At 42.4% G+C, this 14,129-nt stretch overlaps 1 protein-coding gene across 1 annotated transcript in view; it reads right to left on the bottom strand.

Annotated features, from left to right (window-relative positions):
• pik3r5.L (phosphoinositide-3-kinase regulatory subunit 5 L homeolog) overlaps positions 1 to 13,824 on the bottom strand; it is a 32,193-nt gene extending 18,369 nt beyond the window's left edge. Inside the window, exons 1-2 of the mRNA XM_018235472.2 lie at positions 13,630 to 13,824; positions 12,368 to 12,401 (exon numbers count right to left, since the gene is read on the bottom strand). The gene's annotated coding sequence lies outside the window, so the exon portion shown is untranslated. The remainder of the gene's footprint in view (positions 1 to 12,367; positions 12,402 to 13,629) is intronic.
• Positions 13,825 to 14,129: the final 305 nt, after the last annotated feature.

Below are 14,129 nucleotides of genomic sequence, written 5' to 3'. Positions count from 1 at the left end.
TGATAAAGGTTGTTTATCTGATCTACCATGGGAGCAGGTAGAGTTAATTCAGCACCTGCTCCCCTACAATTTGTCCTGTAATATTCTGGCTTCTCCCAAGGGATTCTGCAGTAGCTTAGGGTCTTCTGTTTTTATTGCTCCTCTTAATTGTAAAGCACCAACATGTTCTGCAGAGCTGAACAATATATTGGCCTGTCACTATGAACTTGTTATAACATGTACCTTTTTGCTTCTGCAAGTCTGGTAATTAGCTCACTTCTGTTACGTTGTCTCAGGAGTCAGAACCAGCAGTGAAGAGCATATAAACAAGCAGACAGATACCCATAGTAATGAATTCTCTGGAACCTGATTTGCCTTCCTGTCTATGAACATTAGTGTCCTTTATCTGATTGGAAGCATAAACACATAGATATGGGATTATAATGACTGGAGCTCTTGATAACCATGCAAATGAATACAGAAAGCACACAGGAAGGCACAGGGCAGACAGCCACACGTCCATTCCTCTGTACACTACAATAGGTATCATGGAAACAAAAGGGGGGTCAGAATGATTTAGCACTCCTGATTTCAGCCGCGAGAAAATAGGAAATAGATCCTTCCCCTGCACAATGTTAACATTTCCCTTTCCCGAATTACTTACCCCCCCTTCTGGACACCGCATTAAGTGGTTCCTCATTCACCCTTCATGCTGTTCTAATCATTCTGAGCCAAGCCAATATAGAGTGTCAGCTCTGTGCTTCTGGCTCCCCCTCCCTTCCAAATTCTGTTCTGTTATCTGACCTGACAGCTCTCAAATGCAAGTTCAAATGCCAGTATCATCATACTGGCATTTGAACTTGCATTTCAAGCAAACATTTAGAAACAAAACAGTTTGTATAGAGGGTGTCCCTAATGCTCATATAGAGGGCTTCCCTAATGCTCTAATATCAAATTTAAAGTTTAACCTCAGCTTTAAAAGTTAGAAATATAAATCTGGCACCAAGGATACAGTAGCTATGTCTCTGGGTTCGGCGGCTGATGTTTAACCCATTCAGCCTTGCAGTGAGGTTAGAGATAGAAATAAGAATGGCAGGCTTGCGGATCAGACATCAAACCACCTTGCTGCCTCACTCATCCTGTTTAGTTTTGTGGTTCTGGGTAATAAAGGGAGGGGTGATATAAATACAAGGGCTCTGCCTCACCCCCCCTCCAAATATATATATATATTCAAGCAGAAGATGAAAGGCCTGTCAGTGTGTAGCGGAACACACCCTTTTAGCCACAAAAATATGAATCTGTAGTAACACTGTTTTACTCAATGGCTTGGAATGCTGCATTATATATATATATATATATGAAAATTGAGCATAGGACTGGCCAGATATGGGATGACTTTGACGTAGTTGGCCATCTTAAATATATTGCAATATATGGACAAACAATCCCTGTTTTGTTTAAAGGGTAAGGCATTTTTCAGTAGCATTATGCACAAAATATTGATAATGGGTTGAGTGCAGAGGACTCTTGTATTTCTCTCTCTCTCTCTCTCTCTCTCTCTCTCTCTCTCTCTCTCTCTCTCTCTCTCTCTCTCTCTCTCTCTCTCTCTCTCTCTATATATATATATATATAAATCTAATACACAAGAGCCATGAATATCCTGTATATTCTATCCTCATAAAAGGTGCTTAGTGATGTAATTTCTAATACATGACTCACTGTAACGTATGTATTGTAATACATATTGTACCCCCTCTTATAAAATATGAGGATATTATGTCACCTCTGAGTTCCATGACTAAAAGGCTTTGTGCTTTCATACAGTGTCGCACTGGGACACCAGGGGCCCACCAAAAAACCTTAGACCAGGGGCCCACCCTCAGTATTATTTTTCTTCTGCTCAGTCATCCGTTTTTCTCCTATTCTAGTTTCTTTACATACTATAATCTATTCTTCCATCTATTTAGCCCATTTGCTCTTATAGAAATAGGGAATGGCCATGAAATATGCCAAAGGTTTAGAAGCAGGAGGGCCCACTGACACCAGGGCACACTGGGAGTTTTCCTGGTATCCCGGTGGGCCAGTCCGTCACTGCTTTCATATGGTCATGGAACTCCTCAGTGACTTATAATATCCCTATATTTTACATTAGGAGGTACATTTTTCACTATATATCCTTCTTTCTCTTCCAAAGAGCTGACTTTAGGAGGGGTCCAGGGTGCTGCTGCATCGCTAGTGCAGAGAGAGCAATTACTCTCAGCACTAGAAGGGTCAGTCCATACGAGCAGATTCGGGGAGATTTAGTCACGAGCACAGACGACTTTTCATTATAGCGGACGGGAAGACACTCGAAGGCAGTTTGGTAAGATTGTCGTCCAGAAGAAGAGGCGATTAGTTGCCAAGCGACTAAATCTCCCCGAATCTGCTCATGTGGACTGACCTGAAGAGACACATTTCTGGATAATTATTAAAAAATTTGGCTCTTAAAGTTACCAGGATTGGCTTTTTTGCCACCCATGGTAACTTGCGGGGCAATGCTGCCTGAGGCAAGGGACTGGACTAGGGGTAGGCGTTAAAATAGATAAGTGCCTAATGTCACCCCCACCATTGTGCCATAGACACGTGCCTCTTGTGCCTACCCCTAGTTTTAGCCCTGTCCTTGTTACAACAGATCACAGTAATGTATCTCGAAATGCTCTGGAGGTACTCTTCTTTTCATTTAACGAGCTGACAAGTTTTGAGACCCTGGGAAATATGGCAGGGTGACTTATTGTTTCTATATATAATGTTTCTATATATCCATAACCTTGTTATGAGCTAAGGGGGCCCAGCCTGAAGGCCAGTTAGAGTGAGATTTGGGGTGAGTGCTCATTTGTGCCCTGGGTACCCCTGGAACTATAGCAGAGTTACTGTTACCCCAATGTTTATATGTCTGCAAACCTGAAGGCCAGTTAGGGTGAGATTTGGGGTGAGTGTTTATTTGTGCTCTGGGTACCCCTGGAACTATAGCAGGTGACTGTTACCCCAATGTTTCTATATATCTGTAACCTTGTTATGAGCTAAGGAGGCCCAGCCTGAAGGCGAGTTAGGGGGAGATTTGGGTGAGTGCGTTTTTGTGCCCTGAGTACCCCTGGACCTACAGCAGGGTGATTGTTACCCCAATGTTTCTATATATCTGTAACCTTGTTATGAGCTAAGGGGGCCCAGCCTGAAGGCCAGCTATGGTGAAATTGTATTTTGATAACCACATTGGAGCAGATTTATCAAAGTGTGAAATGAAAGTTCACCACAAAAAAACTAACTGACGTTCTATTCATTTCTATGGGATTTTTTAAAAGTATATCAGTACAAACAGTAAATAAAATATAAAAAAAACAACCTGCCAATTAAAATACAGTGAGCTTGGAATCTCCCTGAAATATTGTTGTGTGTTACATTATCATGGTTAGAACAACACATTGTTCTCAAAATTACACTCCCTTCTCATTCCCAGGCCCATCAGTGGGGTTTACTGGTCTGTAGCAGCAGTCGAGCTTGTGGCTTTCTGCTCATTTGCTTCTCTGGCTTGATGGGGGGGATAATTGAATTTTGTACTGCTTTTCAGCTACTCACTGTTCTAATCTCAGATCTTTTATTATTTCTGTGCAATACAAGTTACTATCTGATCTCTGTCTGGCACAGCTCAGGCTCAGATCAAGTGCTGCTCACAGGATCCAAGCCATTTATCTATATGGCTATTTAATTTACAGCACCGCTGCCTGGATAAAACTGTCAGATTCAGAGTGGGAGGAATGGATAATTTTAAACCTTCTTTCTCCCTTCATCCATGTCTATTCACCTTCTCTAATTCCCACTTCATTTCAATGGCTTTTTTGCCCTTTCCCATTGGCAGCACCTCTGTCCCCCTCTCGCTGTTTGTCGCCCTTGCTAAGGCGAGGAGGGGAGGACGCGCTTTTAAGAACTGAGGTTTCCTGCTATGACTCAGCCGCGCACCACTTCGTAGAAAACAGCAGAACGTGAATTTTCAAAAAGACAAACTGAGCTGCAGCCGCAAGTGGAATGTCTGGTGGGGGGACGGTAGCCATCCAGTAAATGAGAACATAACGGCCTGTTTATTAGACACGCAATTAGCATGTGATACCTAATACAGTCCCTCTGTCATTTTTAATTACAAGGCTATATCAACTAACAAGTGTCAGATACAATGTAACAGCTACTGTGTGGCCACTGGTTTGAGCTCAAAGGCCAAACTTAACGATATGTAAAATTGTTATTTTATTGGAATTGGCACATTTTCCCAGCGTTCAGCAAAACAATAGCAAAGATACCAATATAAGCATTTAACCAGTGCTGCATCTGGCACTTCTAGTTCCCTTTAGTAGTTAACCCTGTCCATTAGTACTGGAATCTGTTCCATGGATCCACTTGCCCCAGTGGCACTGATAGACTGATGACCCAGTGCTGGGACTAATGATAGTGGGACCCTTCTCTAACTGCACAGCTGGGAAACAGAATGCATCTGCATTTACACTGGCCATTCTATTGGTTAGCTACAGACATTGACCACTGCATGCTGATAATAGCATAAACACCACATTATAAACATAGGGCAGCCTTGTTATAAGTGGATGAAGCTGATTAAAAGCAGTAGATATTCAGTTCAGTTCTAATCCTGGGTCACATGTAGTACCACATTGCAATAGAACAGGAGCCTATGGATTAAACTGCCCGAAAAGACTTAAATGACATACAATAACCACTCAATGAAGCATCTCATGACAAATCTCTATTTTTGCCTCTCAGTTCATGTACCCTGGCCAGACATAACTCCCAGCACATCACTTACAATCTTGTGACAGTTGCGAAACCTCCCCTGGAAGTTCCGTGCACAGTGCTGCGTATTCAGTCCATCTCCCCAATTGTCGCAGGCCTGTCAGCCCCATTCTATGTGTGCAGTCACACTTAGTGACAACAAGGAATGAAAAAAATGTAGTTTAAGTGACAAACCTGTTACTTTATGTTTACTCTTTTATTGCTCCGTGTTTACTTATTTGCTCCCATGTGTGGAGACATCTTTATTCTTCTGCATAAACAAACACCCACCCATCTATTACCTGCCCTTTGCTTTTACATTCTAAATTCATGAATCATAATTTCACATTCTAAATTTAAGCATCATGATATCTTGGTGTGATGCCTAATCTGCCATTGGGGCACATACTGTATCTGATACCTATTGTAAGCATCAATCCTGCCTTGCTTTATGGCTGAGATTCTAGCTATCTTTATAGCAGAGCATTCTGTCACAGTAGCACAGACCCTGCAAGTGTGATTGCTGTAATGGTAGTAAATCTATATCTGATATGGTATCAGTATGGGAAATATTTCCGGTATGGGTAAGGCAACACCGGGCTCTGTATCTGCAACCATTTGAATAGACAAATTCATTATTGTCCAGTATGCTGTTGTTTTTTTATTTGTCAGGCTTGTGACCATGCAAATCCCTCGTCTACTGACTTTTGGCACCAATATCACTTCTCCCTATACCACAATAGGCCTCTGTACGATGTTCGCAGGAGGCTTTAGTAAGCATAGTGTGTGTATGCGCAGGACACAGGGAGTAGTTTATCCGCAATATCAGGTGCCTAAGCCAGAGTTCAGAGACTGGGTGTTAGTGCTGTCAGCAAAATCTCCTGTACCAAGAGACATTGGCAAAGAGCACTGAAATGGGCATGGGGGACATGGAGAGCAGAGAAATGGCGATAGAGGCAAGTTGTTGGTCCTTTTTCTGTGTGGGTGGTTTAAATACTAATTTGCCTATAATTGGGGGAATTACATGTTGCTGCTTTTTTGTGCTGTATTAATTTTATAGGGTATACAAAGCTGATAAAGAATCAAGCACTGTGCCACTTGCCCCTGGTATAAGCAGCATCACTTTGAAGGTTAATGTTCCCGAGTATGGATAAGGAGAATGAGGGCCCCACTTCAGCAATCTGGAATGTAAAGGAGGCTGTATGTTAAGTGACTTAGGGCTGCTGGCAGGTAGTATCAGTATGCCACTTGGATCAGATGCTCGGCTGCAGGGCTGACAAAGAGGGAGGGGACTGAGAGGTGGAAGAGAAACTTTGTAAACAACAGTTTTGCAAAACCCCTGACTTCCTCTTGGTGCCGGTACTTCCTGGGGTGCTGATTGTACAGCCACAGAATTAACCCTTGAAATGCGCATTGCCTCATTCAGACCCACACCTGCCCTGGGGGTTGGGACCAACACTGGGAACTTGCAGTGAGGAAGATAACATGTATGTAGTGTGTAGGGAGTAGTACCTCAACAATAACCCAAGGGCTAAAGGTTGAACAACACTGTTATTGTCTCCATCTTGCCATGTTCCCTACATCTTGCCCTATTACCATCTACTTTCTCCATCTTCCCCTAATGCCTTTATCTTGCTCTACTCTCTCCATCTTGCCATAATATTACCGTCTACTGTCTCATCTTGTTTTACTGTTTCCATCTCACCTTACTGTCTCCATCTTGTATTACTGTCACCGTCCTGTACTTCTCTCCATCTTGCCCTACTATTACTTACTCTCTCTTTATTGCCTTATTGTTTCAGTCTTGCCCTTCTGTCCCCATTTCGCCTTACAGTCTTCATCCTACCCTATTGTCGCCCTCTGTTGTCCTACTCTCTCCAACTTGACCTATGTTCACCAACTTGCCACACTATCTGCATCTTGTCCTACTGTCTCCATATTGTCCTTATATCACCATTTTGACGTGCTGTTGCCCTCTATTGTCTTCACCATTTCCTGCTGTCTCTAGTTTTGCCTACAGTTTCAATCTTGCCCTACTATATCCTTCTGTCTGGTGATATTACTCCTCAACCCAAATGATGTAATGCTTGTATTACTCGCTTGAAGCCAATTAATAGAGTGTGCATGGTTGAGATATGAAGGTGTAAAGCTGCCCATACATGGGGAGATCCGATCATTTGGCGATGTCGCCAAACAAGTAGGCCTCTCCCCAATATGCCCACCTTGAGTTGGGAGATATTGGGCTGATCCGATCATGGGCCCTAGGGTGATCAAGGGCCGCATCAATGAGACGATGTGGTCCTTGATCCAATGGGATTTTTAAACCCATACGATCGAAATCTAGCTGACTTTCAGCCAGATATCGATCGAGGAAGCTCGTTGGAGGACCTCATACACTGCCCAATAAGATGCCGACTTAATCTGACAGTGGCTTATATCGGCTCATGTATGGGGACCTTCACTCCAATGGCACATACAGCACCAGATTACTTTAGTCATGGCCATAACTGCCTTCAGTGGCTTCCAGTGCCTTGGATGGGAAACCATTGGAAGTAAAGGCATGAGTGTTTTTTTTTCTTTTGACCTGAAGCATTCTGCAAGTTTCCTGTTTGTGTTATTGGGGACGTTTATTCTAAGATTGATTCTGGCATCTTAGTGGTCTCACCTCTCTCTCACTCTTCGTACGCACTCCACCCTCTAATCACATATCAGTATAAATACTACTGTTGCTTGTAATGGATTGGAAGCCATGCAGATCTATTATGGGAATGCTATGGGCATCATTATGGCACCAAGGGCACCACTTTGAATCAGGGCTAAATTTCGGGCCCAGCTCTAGCATGGGCAACTGAACCACCATCATATAATAATTCTACTCATCCTCCATCTGATAAATTGTGATTATAGCAAAAATCAGAGACAGCAGACCCCAAGGTGTTTAAAAGGCTAATGCGGTTTACATAAATTATTATTTACCATTAAGGAAATTATAATTTATGGGATTATATTATAAATAATAAGTAAATAATGGCCCCATTATTTATTGTGAAAATTAGAAAATGCAGAAAGTGCAGATCTAGTCAGGACACAAGTGTATGAGTCATAAGAGCAAAGGTCCTGCCGTATCACTTTATAACCATCAGCCTGGAATATCTCCAGAGCACAGGCAGATGTGGCCTTACTCACCGGAATGAACTAAACTTTCACTGACCAAATAAATATATTGGTTTTTCCCCAGCCTGATTCACTGAGTGCTATGACGTTCAGCGTGTGATTGAAATGAGACCACATTAGTCTGATGCCAACTACATGCACTGCTGTATGGTTGGTTGGTTTGGCATTGCTGCTCAGCCATCTGCAAATGTGACTTCAACAGAGTGGCTTTGCAATCCTATTGGGCCACAGTCTGCCAGACATACAAAAAATTTTATTATCTAGTACTTCTCATTGGGATGTGGCCAATGAAGGGGTCCTTGCTAAATACATTTGAGCTGTAGTTAGATGGATGTATCAAATATATGAATCACTGGTGAGCCTCACCATCTGCTTTTTATAGAAATATGTTTAATGACCTTTTTATTAAAGACATTCATTGGTTTACCTTTCTGTAGAGGTGATGGCCTAACTAGGAGTTACTGTTTAGATCCCTGTACATGTTAGGGTAGGGGCACACTGGGCGATTCGGGGCCTGGCGACTAATCACCTCGTCTTTGCGGCGACCAATCTCCCTGAACACCTTCCCTCTGTCTTGCGCAGGCTAAAATGAAAAATCGCCTGCGCCAAAGCACATGCGGCACTTCATATTCCAAAGTCGCCCGAAGTTTCCTTGTGAGGCAACTTCGGGCGACTTCTGAAAACAAAGTGGTGCGTGTGCCGGCGCAAGACAGAGGGAAGGTGTTCGGGGAGATTGGTTGCAGCAAAGACGAGGCGATTAAATCTCCCAGAATCACCCAGTGTACCCCTACCCTTAGCATCTTTGGCTGAGATGCTCATAATAGAATAAGCTGGAGACAGTTGGGCAAGCTGAAGAGAGTAAAGATGGCCATAGATGTGCAGCTTATAGCCTATGTTGGATGAACGATTATCTGTGCCAATCTTCTAACCTTCAACTAACCATTCAGATTAATATAAAATAGTAAAGAGAACAAATCACACAATGCTCTGGCCATTAATTGACAGACAGCAGTCGTGCCAAATATATGCCGACAAATAGTAGTGACAATCTCCCATTATATCATCAGATAGGCAATACATGCAGAGATATTATTTTTAGCCAATATAGATCTTTTAACCTGTACGATCAACTGAACGATTGCTCATCATATTACGGAAAATGTCACTCCTTCATACATATCTTTCTGTGTATATGGCCAGCTTAAGGCAAGCTGGCGACAGTGGGGCAAAGTGGAGAAAGTGGGGCAGGGCAGAGACAGTGGGGCATGCTGGAGACAGAAGGGCAAGATGGAAAAAGAAGAGCAAGATGGAGACTGTAGGGTAAGATGTAGAATGTAGGGCAGGTTGGAGACTTTGGGGCAAGAGATCAGATGTTACTACCCTGCTATAAGTAAATGTATAGGGCACAAAAGATGCACTTTACAGCTGCATTATAATCAATTTGTAAAAAAATACCCTGCTAAATCAGAGGGTATGCTACTCGATGGGGCCAAAAAGATTAAAGGGCTGCTTCTCTGCTTCTACAGCCCACCACCAAGACAGATTTGGTTTGCCATGAATTTAACTTTATAGCTTGATACAGACACTGGGACCAGATCAGCTAATACAGCACGTTAAGTAGCACCCAGATTCAATCACATTAGAAAATAGTATGAAGCCAGGAATTAATCTGCAAACATGCTGTTTCAGTGTCAATGCATTAACCACTTAATCACACTTCCTTCCACACCCAACGCACCCTCAGCTTCATCATATCACATTCACTGTTAGTATTCTGGGGCCCATGCTTGGATCTGATTGGTTCCCTGCCTATTAAAGGACAAGGAAAGGGACATATGTTAAGCACCCCCGTGAATATCATCACTAACCTCAGACCCCAGGCCAGTGCTTCTGTCCACTGAAAAGTGCCCTGGCCCGGTTCATGCCAGCCACTCGGCAATATTCTGTGATGCCCCAGAGATCCTCTGCGCTCTCCAGGTGCGTACATACATAGTACAGTAAAATTCAGTTTCAATCTATACTGTACATGTGCAGTGTCCAAGATACCAGAAGAGAATTTCTTGGGAATTGCTGACAGAGGGTGGTAGGAATAGCATCCTAGCAGATATAAAGTTAGCACCCCCCATTTACTCTCCTTTCTTTGTTTTTTAAACCTAAAAAGGTTCATCGTTCCCATCAATTGTTGCCCCAGTGGAGCTCAAAATCTAAGATCCTTATCACATTTACACGGAAAACCCACGCAGACACAGGGTGGGAAAAAAGAGGCATCATGCAGACACTGCCCTGGCCATATATGATCTCAGGACCGTAGTGCTGCAGCACCACCAGATCACACCACTGCCAGTGCCACTATTCATATTGTTTGCAGTGCACGGCAACTCCAAGAAAGATCCCTCATGTAATGTGTGGTCTTGTGGGCTGACCAACACAAGCTGCTGTGTTCTGAGACACCCACTAATAGGCCTGCCCTGTAAAGAGCAATGCTCAGACCACATTCAGGAATGATTTAATGGTGGAGAGACAAGAAGCAAAACAAAGTTGCGGATCCCCTGTATGTATATGATGTAGCACTGATCCGCTTGCTCTGAGTCAGGCTTCAACTGTAACTAAAGCAGGGCCGCCATCAGGAGTTATGGGTTGTCATACTACTATTGGGTTTTTAGTTTCCAAATTAGAAAATTTGGCATAAACATTTTTCTTATCCTACTGTCTCCATCCTGTCTTTCTGTCACCATATGGCTCTACACTTTCCATCCTGCTCTACTGTGTCCATCTTGCTCCACTGCCTCCATCTTGCACGACTCCATCTTGGGTGACTGTTGATATTTTGTTCTAATCAACCCATTTTTCCTACCATCATCATCTTGCCTTTCTTCTCCATTCTGTCTTTCTTGTCACCATCCTGTTTTACATTCTCCATCTTGTTTTACTCTCTACATCTTGCTCTCCTCTACCTATATTGTTCTACTATCTCCATTTTGTCTTCCCCTCCCAATCTTGCTCCACTCACTCCATCTTTCCATGCTATTTCCATTTTGCCCTTCTGTCTCCATCTTGCCCTTCTTTCTCAAACGTTCCCTACTGTCCCACTAATTCTCTACTTTCTCTACTGTTCCTATCTTGCCACCATTTCCCCTAATATCTCTATCTTGGCTTACTGACTCCATCTTGTTTACAGTCTCCATCTCGGTCTTCTGTTTTCTTTTTTGTCTACTGTCTCCATCTTGTCCTACTATTACCATGTTGCCCTAAAGCTGCCATTGTATTTCAGAGTACTGGATGGATCACAACTTGACAGACTGCAGTATTTATGGGCGCATCATGAATTATTGGCTTTTTCACTGAGTCTCTCTAATAACAGGTTACAGGTTTAGGAGCTTGTTATTAGCTCATGGGAACAATCAAAAACCTGTTAAATCAGAGCCACGATTGGACAGAAATATTTTAACCTCATTAGAAGAGACCTTACAATTAGCTTTTAGGATGAAGCTGACATCAGCATCAGTCTTTAAAAGAAACCCCACAAACAGTATTGTTTTACATTATGAAAGAAATTGGTTCTGACTCTTGAAACCTCTCAAGAGAAGGAATGTTAACCCACATTCCTTCTCTATATATTTGTATTTATACATATGAGTAGGTGATGCCATATTGTTTCCCTTAGACAGTACAATATGAAAGTATAGTTTATTGTGTGCCCAGAACATTCCTTCTCTCTATATTTGTATTTATACATATTGGTAGGAGCTGCCATATTGTTCCCATTAGGCAGTACTGTATGAAGGTATAGCTTATTGTGTGCCCAGAACATTCCTTCACTGTATGTTTGTATTTATACTTATGGAAGAGAGGAGCCATATCTTCCTCCCAGATCAAGTCAGCAGCTTAATGGCCCAAAAATAGTGACTCACCAATATCTGGCCTAAAATTTGACATATATGGGTCGGGTTGCTTTCCCTGTCAGATAAGGAACTGCATCTGCGTGTTGATGCAGTCCATGTCCTGGCACCCTACAATACCGATCAAATCAGCCCAATGTTGCCCTCCTTAAGGTGGGCATTTTCTTTGAAATCACCACTCATTTGGTGACCAAATTAGCGGATCTTTATGGCCACCTTTAGACAATACACTATTAGGGTAGAGCTTATTGTTTTCCTTCTCTGTATATTTGTATTTATACATATGGGTAGGAGGTGCCATATTGTTCCCCTTAGATAGTACAGTATGAGGGTACAGCTTATTGTGTGCCCAAAACATTCCTTCTTTGTATATATGTATTTGGGAGGGAGGTGCCATATTTTTTCCCATATCGTGTACCCAGAACGTGTCACCTCAATATATGTGAATATAGATAGATTTGCAAATAGAAGGAAAAAGTAAACAATGCAAAATCAGGACTTACCCTACACAGGTGAGTGTCACAATGTCCTGTTGATCTGTAATGAGAGAAAATCAGAATAAGGTGGGAGGCAGAGATCATCACTACCGCCTCTGCTGTGCATCTCAATCCCTATTGCTGGACTTCCTTAATTTGGTATCGATTTTCTCCAGAATAGAAACTGGAGCTTCTCAACTTCCCAGTTCTGTGCAGTTTGTTTCTTTGTTTTATGGATAAGGCCTTCACTGGAAGCTCTTGAGATGAGTTTCTCTTCCATTCCTATCACCTTTTACTGCTAACTGATTTAAAGTGATACTGACACTAAAAATGTTCTTTTCAAAATGTTTATCTATATTAAAAGTTGCCTATAGGTCATGTTAATCGTTTTTCACTGATGGTTCTGCTTTTGTAAGTAATTGTTACTTGAAGTTCCTAAGCCTGACTGTTTTGCCAACCTAACTTCTTAACCTGTCAGAGTTTGTAATGCTAACGTATTACTTCTGCACAAATATGGCAGCCCCTTCATAGAGGAACATGGGGTTAAGAATGGTAACGTAAAGGCATCAGGGGAATACTTTTATTATGGAAATATTTTAAATAGCATTTAAAGACAATGTTATGATAGATATAACAAAAAAGGTTATTTTCTGGTGTCAGTATCTCTTAAAGGGCAACCACTCTTCAGTTTTTTTATTTTGTGTAATTAACGTAAATGTGATTCTAAGCAACTACTCAGTATCCATTCCTTACACATATCCTGTTGTGCTGTTTCTGGGATATACTTAGTATAAATGTCACTGTGTCACTTGCAGTACCACTTTTCACCCGTTGTCATCCATACAGAGAAACAGAACAGCACCACTGTTCCAATACACTGATAATTACCCCAGTAATGGCTGATCTCTTATCTCATCAGCAGACAGAACGCCAAAATATAATCCCATTTCTTCTAAATGGTTGGTGTTTTATAAAATTTATAAAAATATGTTTTATATACAAGAAACCTGTTGGCAGCAAGTTCTTAGTGCCGGCACATCAACAAAATTTCCAGTCCAAAACGGTACATGGAATGCAAAATGTTTTCCTGGGCATTTTAACTGGGCTCCTACAGTGTCTGCACTTAAATGAAGAACCCAGGTGTACAAATAACGTGTGCTCTGTAACAGCTGCTGAGTGACACATTTCAACAATCACTCCAAAACAGGCTGCTGGTAATTGTAGTCCCAATATAAACCAGAATGCTGCACATTGGCCACTACAAGCTGCTGTTGTAATTACACACTCACCTCTGGATGTCCTGTCGCTTGTTACCCATCCTCTTCAGGAATGCCCATATCTGGGGGTTTCTATCCCAAACTGTGACTGTGCATGTGGGGACCAGCTTTAGGCAAATCTCCAGTCCTGGCAGCTGCAGCAGAGCATGGGGAGCTGGCGTGCAGAGCACTGGTATTAGTGTGACTGGCTGAGAGTCTCGTGTCAGGATGTCACACACTCACTTCCCTCCCTACAAAATGGGAGGGGGAGAGACCGTCTCATTTCTACTTGATGCTTATCTGATGACTTACCTCTCAGCTGCTCACCTAGCAGCACCCCCTGCACCCAGTACCCTGCCCATTCCATCCATTAATGTGCTCAACCAGCAACATGCAACACCTTGCCAATAGCTCTGTTTCTAGATAATCCATTAACCAACTCACCCAGCAGCACCCAGCTGATGGGCGAATCTGACCCGTTTTTAGCTTCTCTGCAAAGAACAATTTTTTTTTCCGCGAGACAATTTTTTTCA

This window comes from Xenopus laevis, chromosome 9_10L (assembly GCF_017654675.1).
Source record: "Xenopus laevis strain J_2021 chromosome 9_10L, Xenopus_laevis_v10.1, whole genome shotgun sequence".
NCBI lineage: Eukaryota > Metazoa > Chordata > Amphibia > Anura > Pipidae > Xenopus > Xenopus laevis.
The sequence above is the reverse complement of the archived record's forward strand: the minus strand, read 5'-3'. Positions and strand labels throughout refer to the sequence as shown.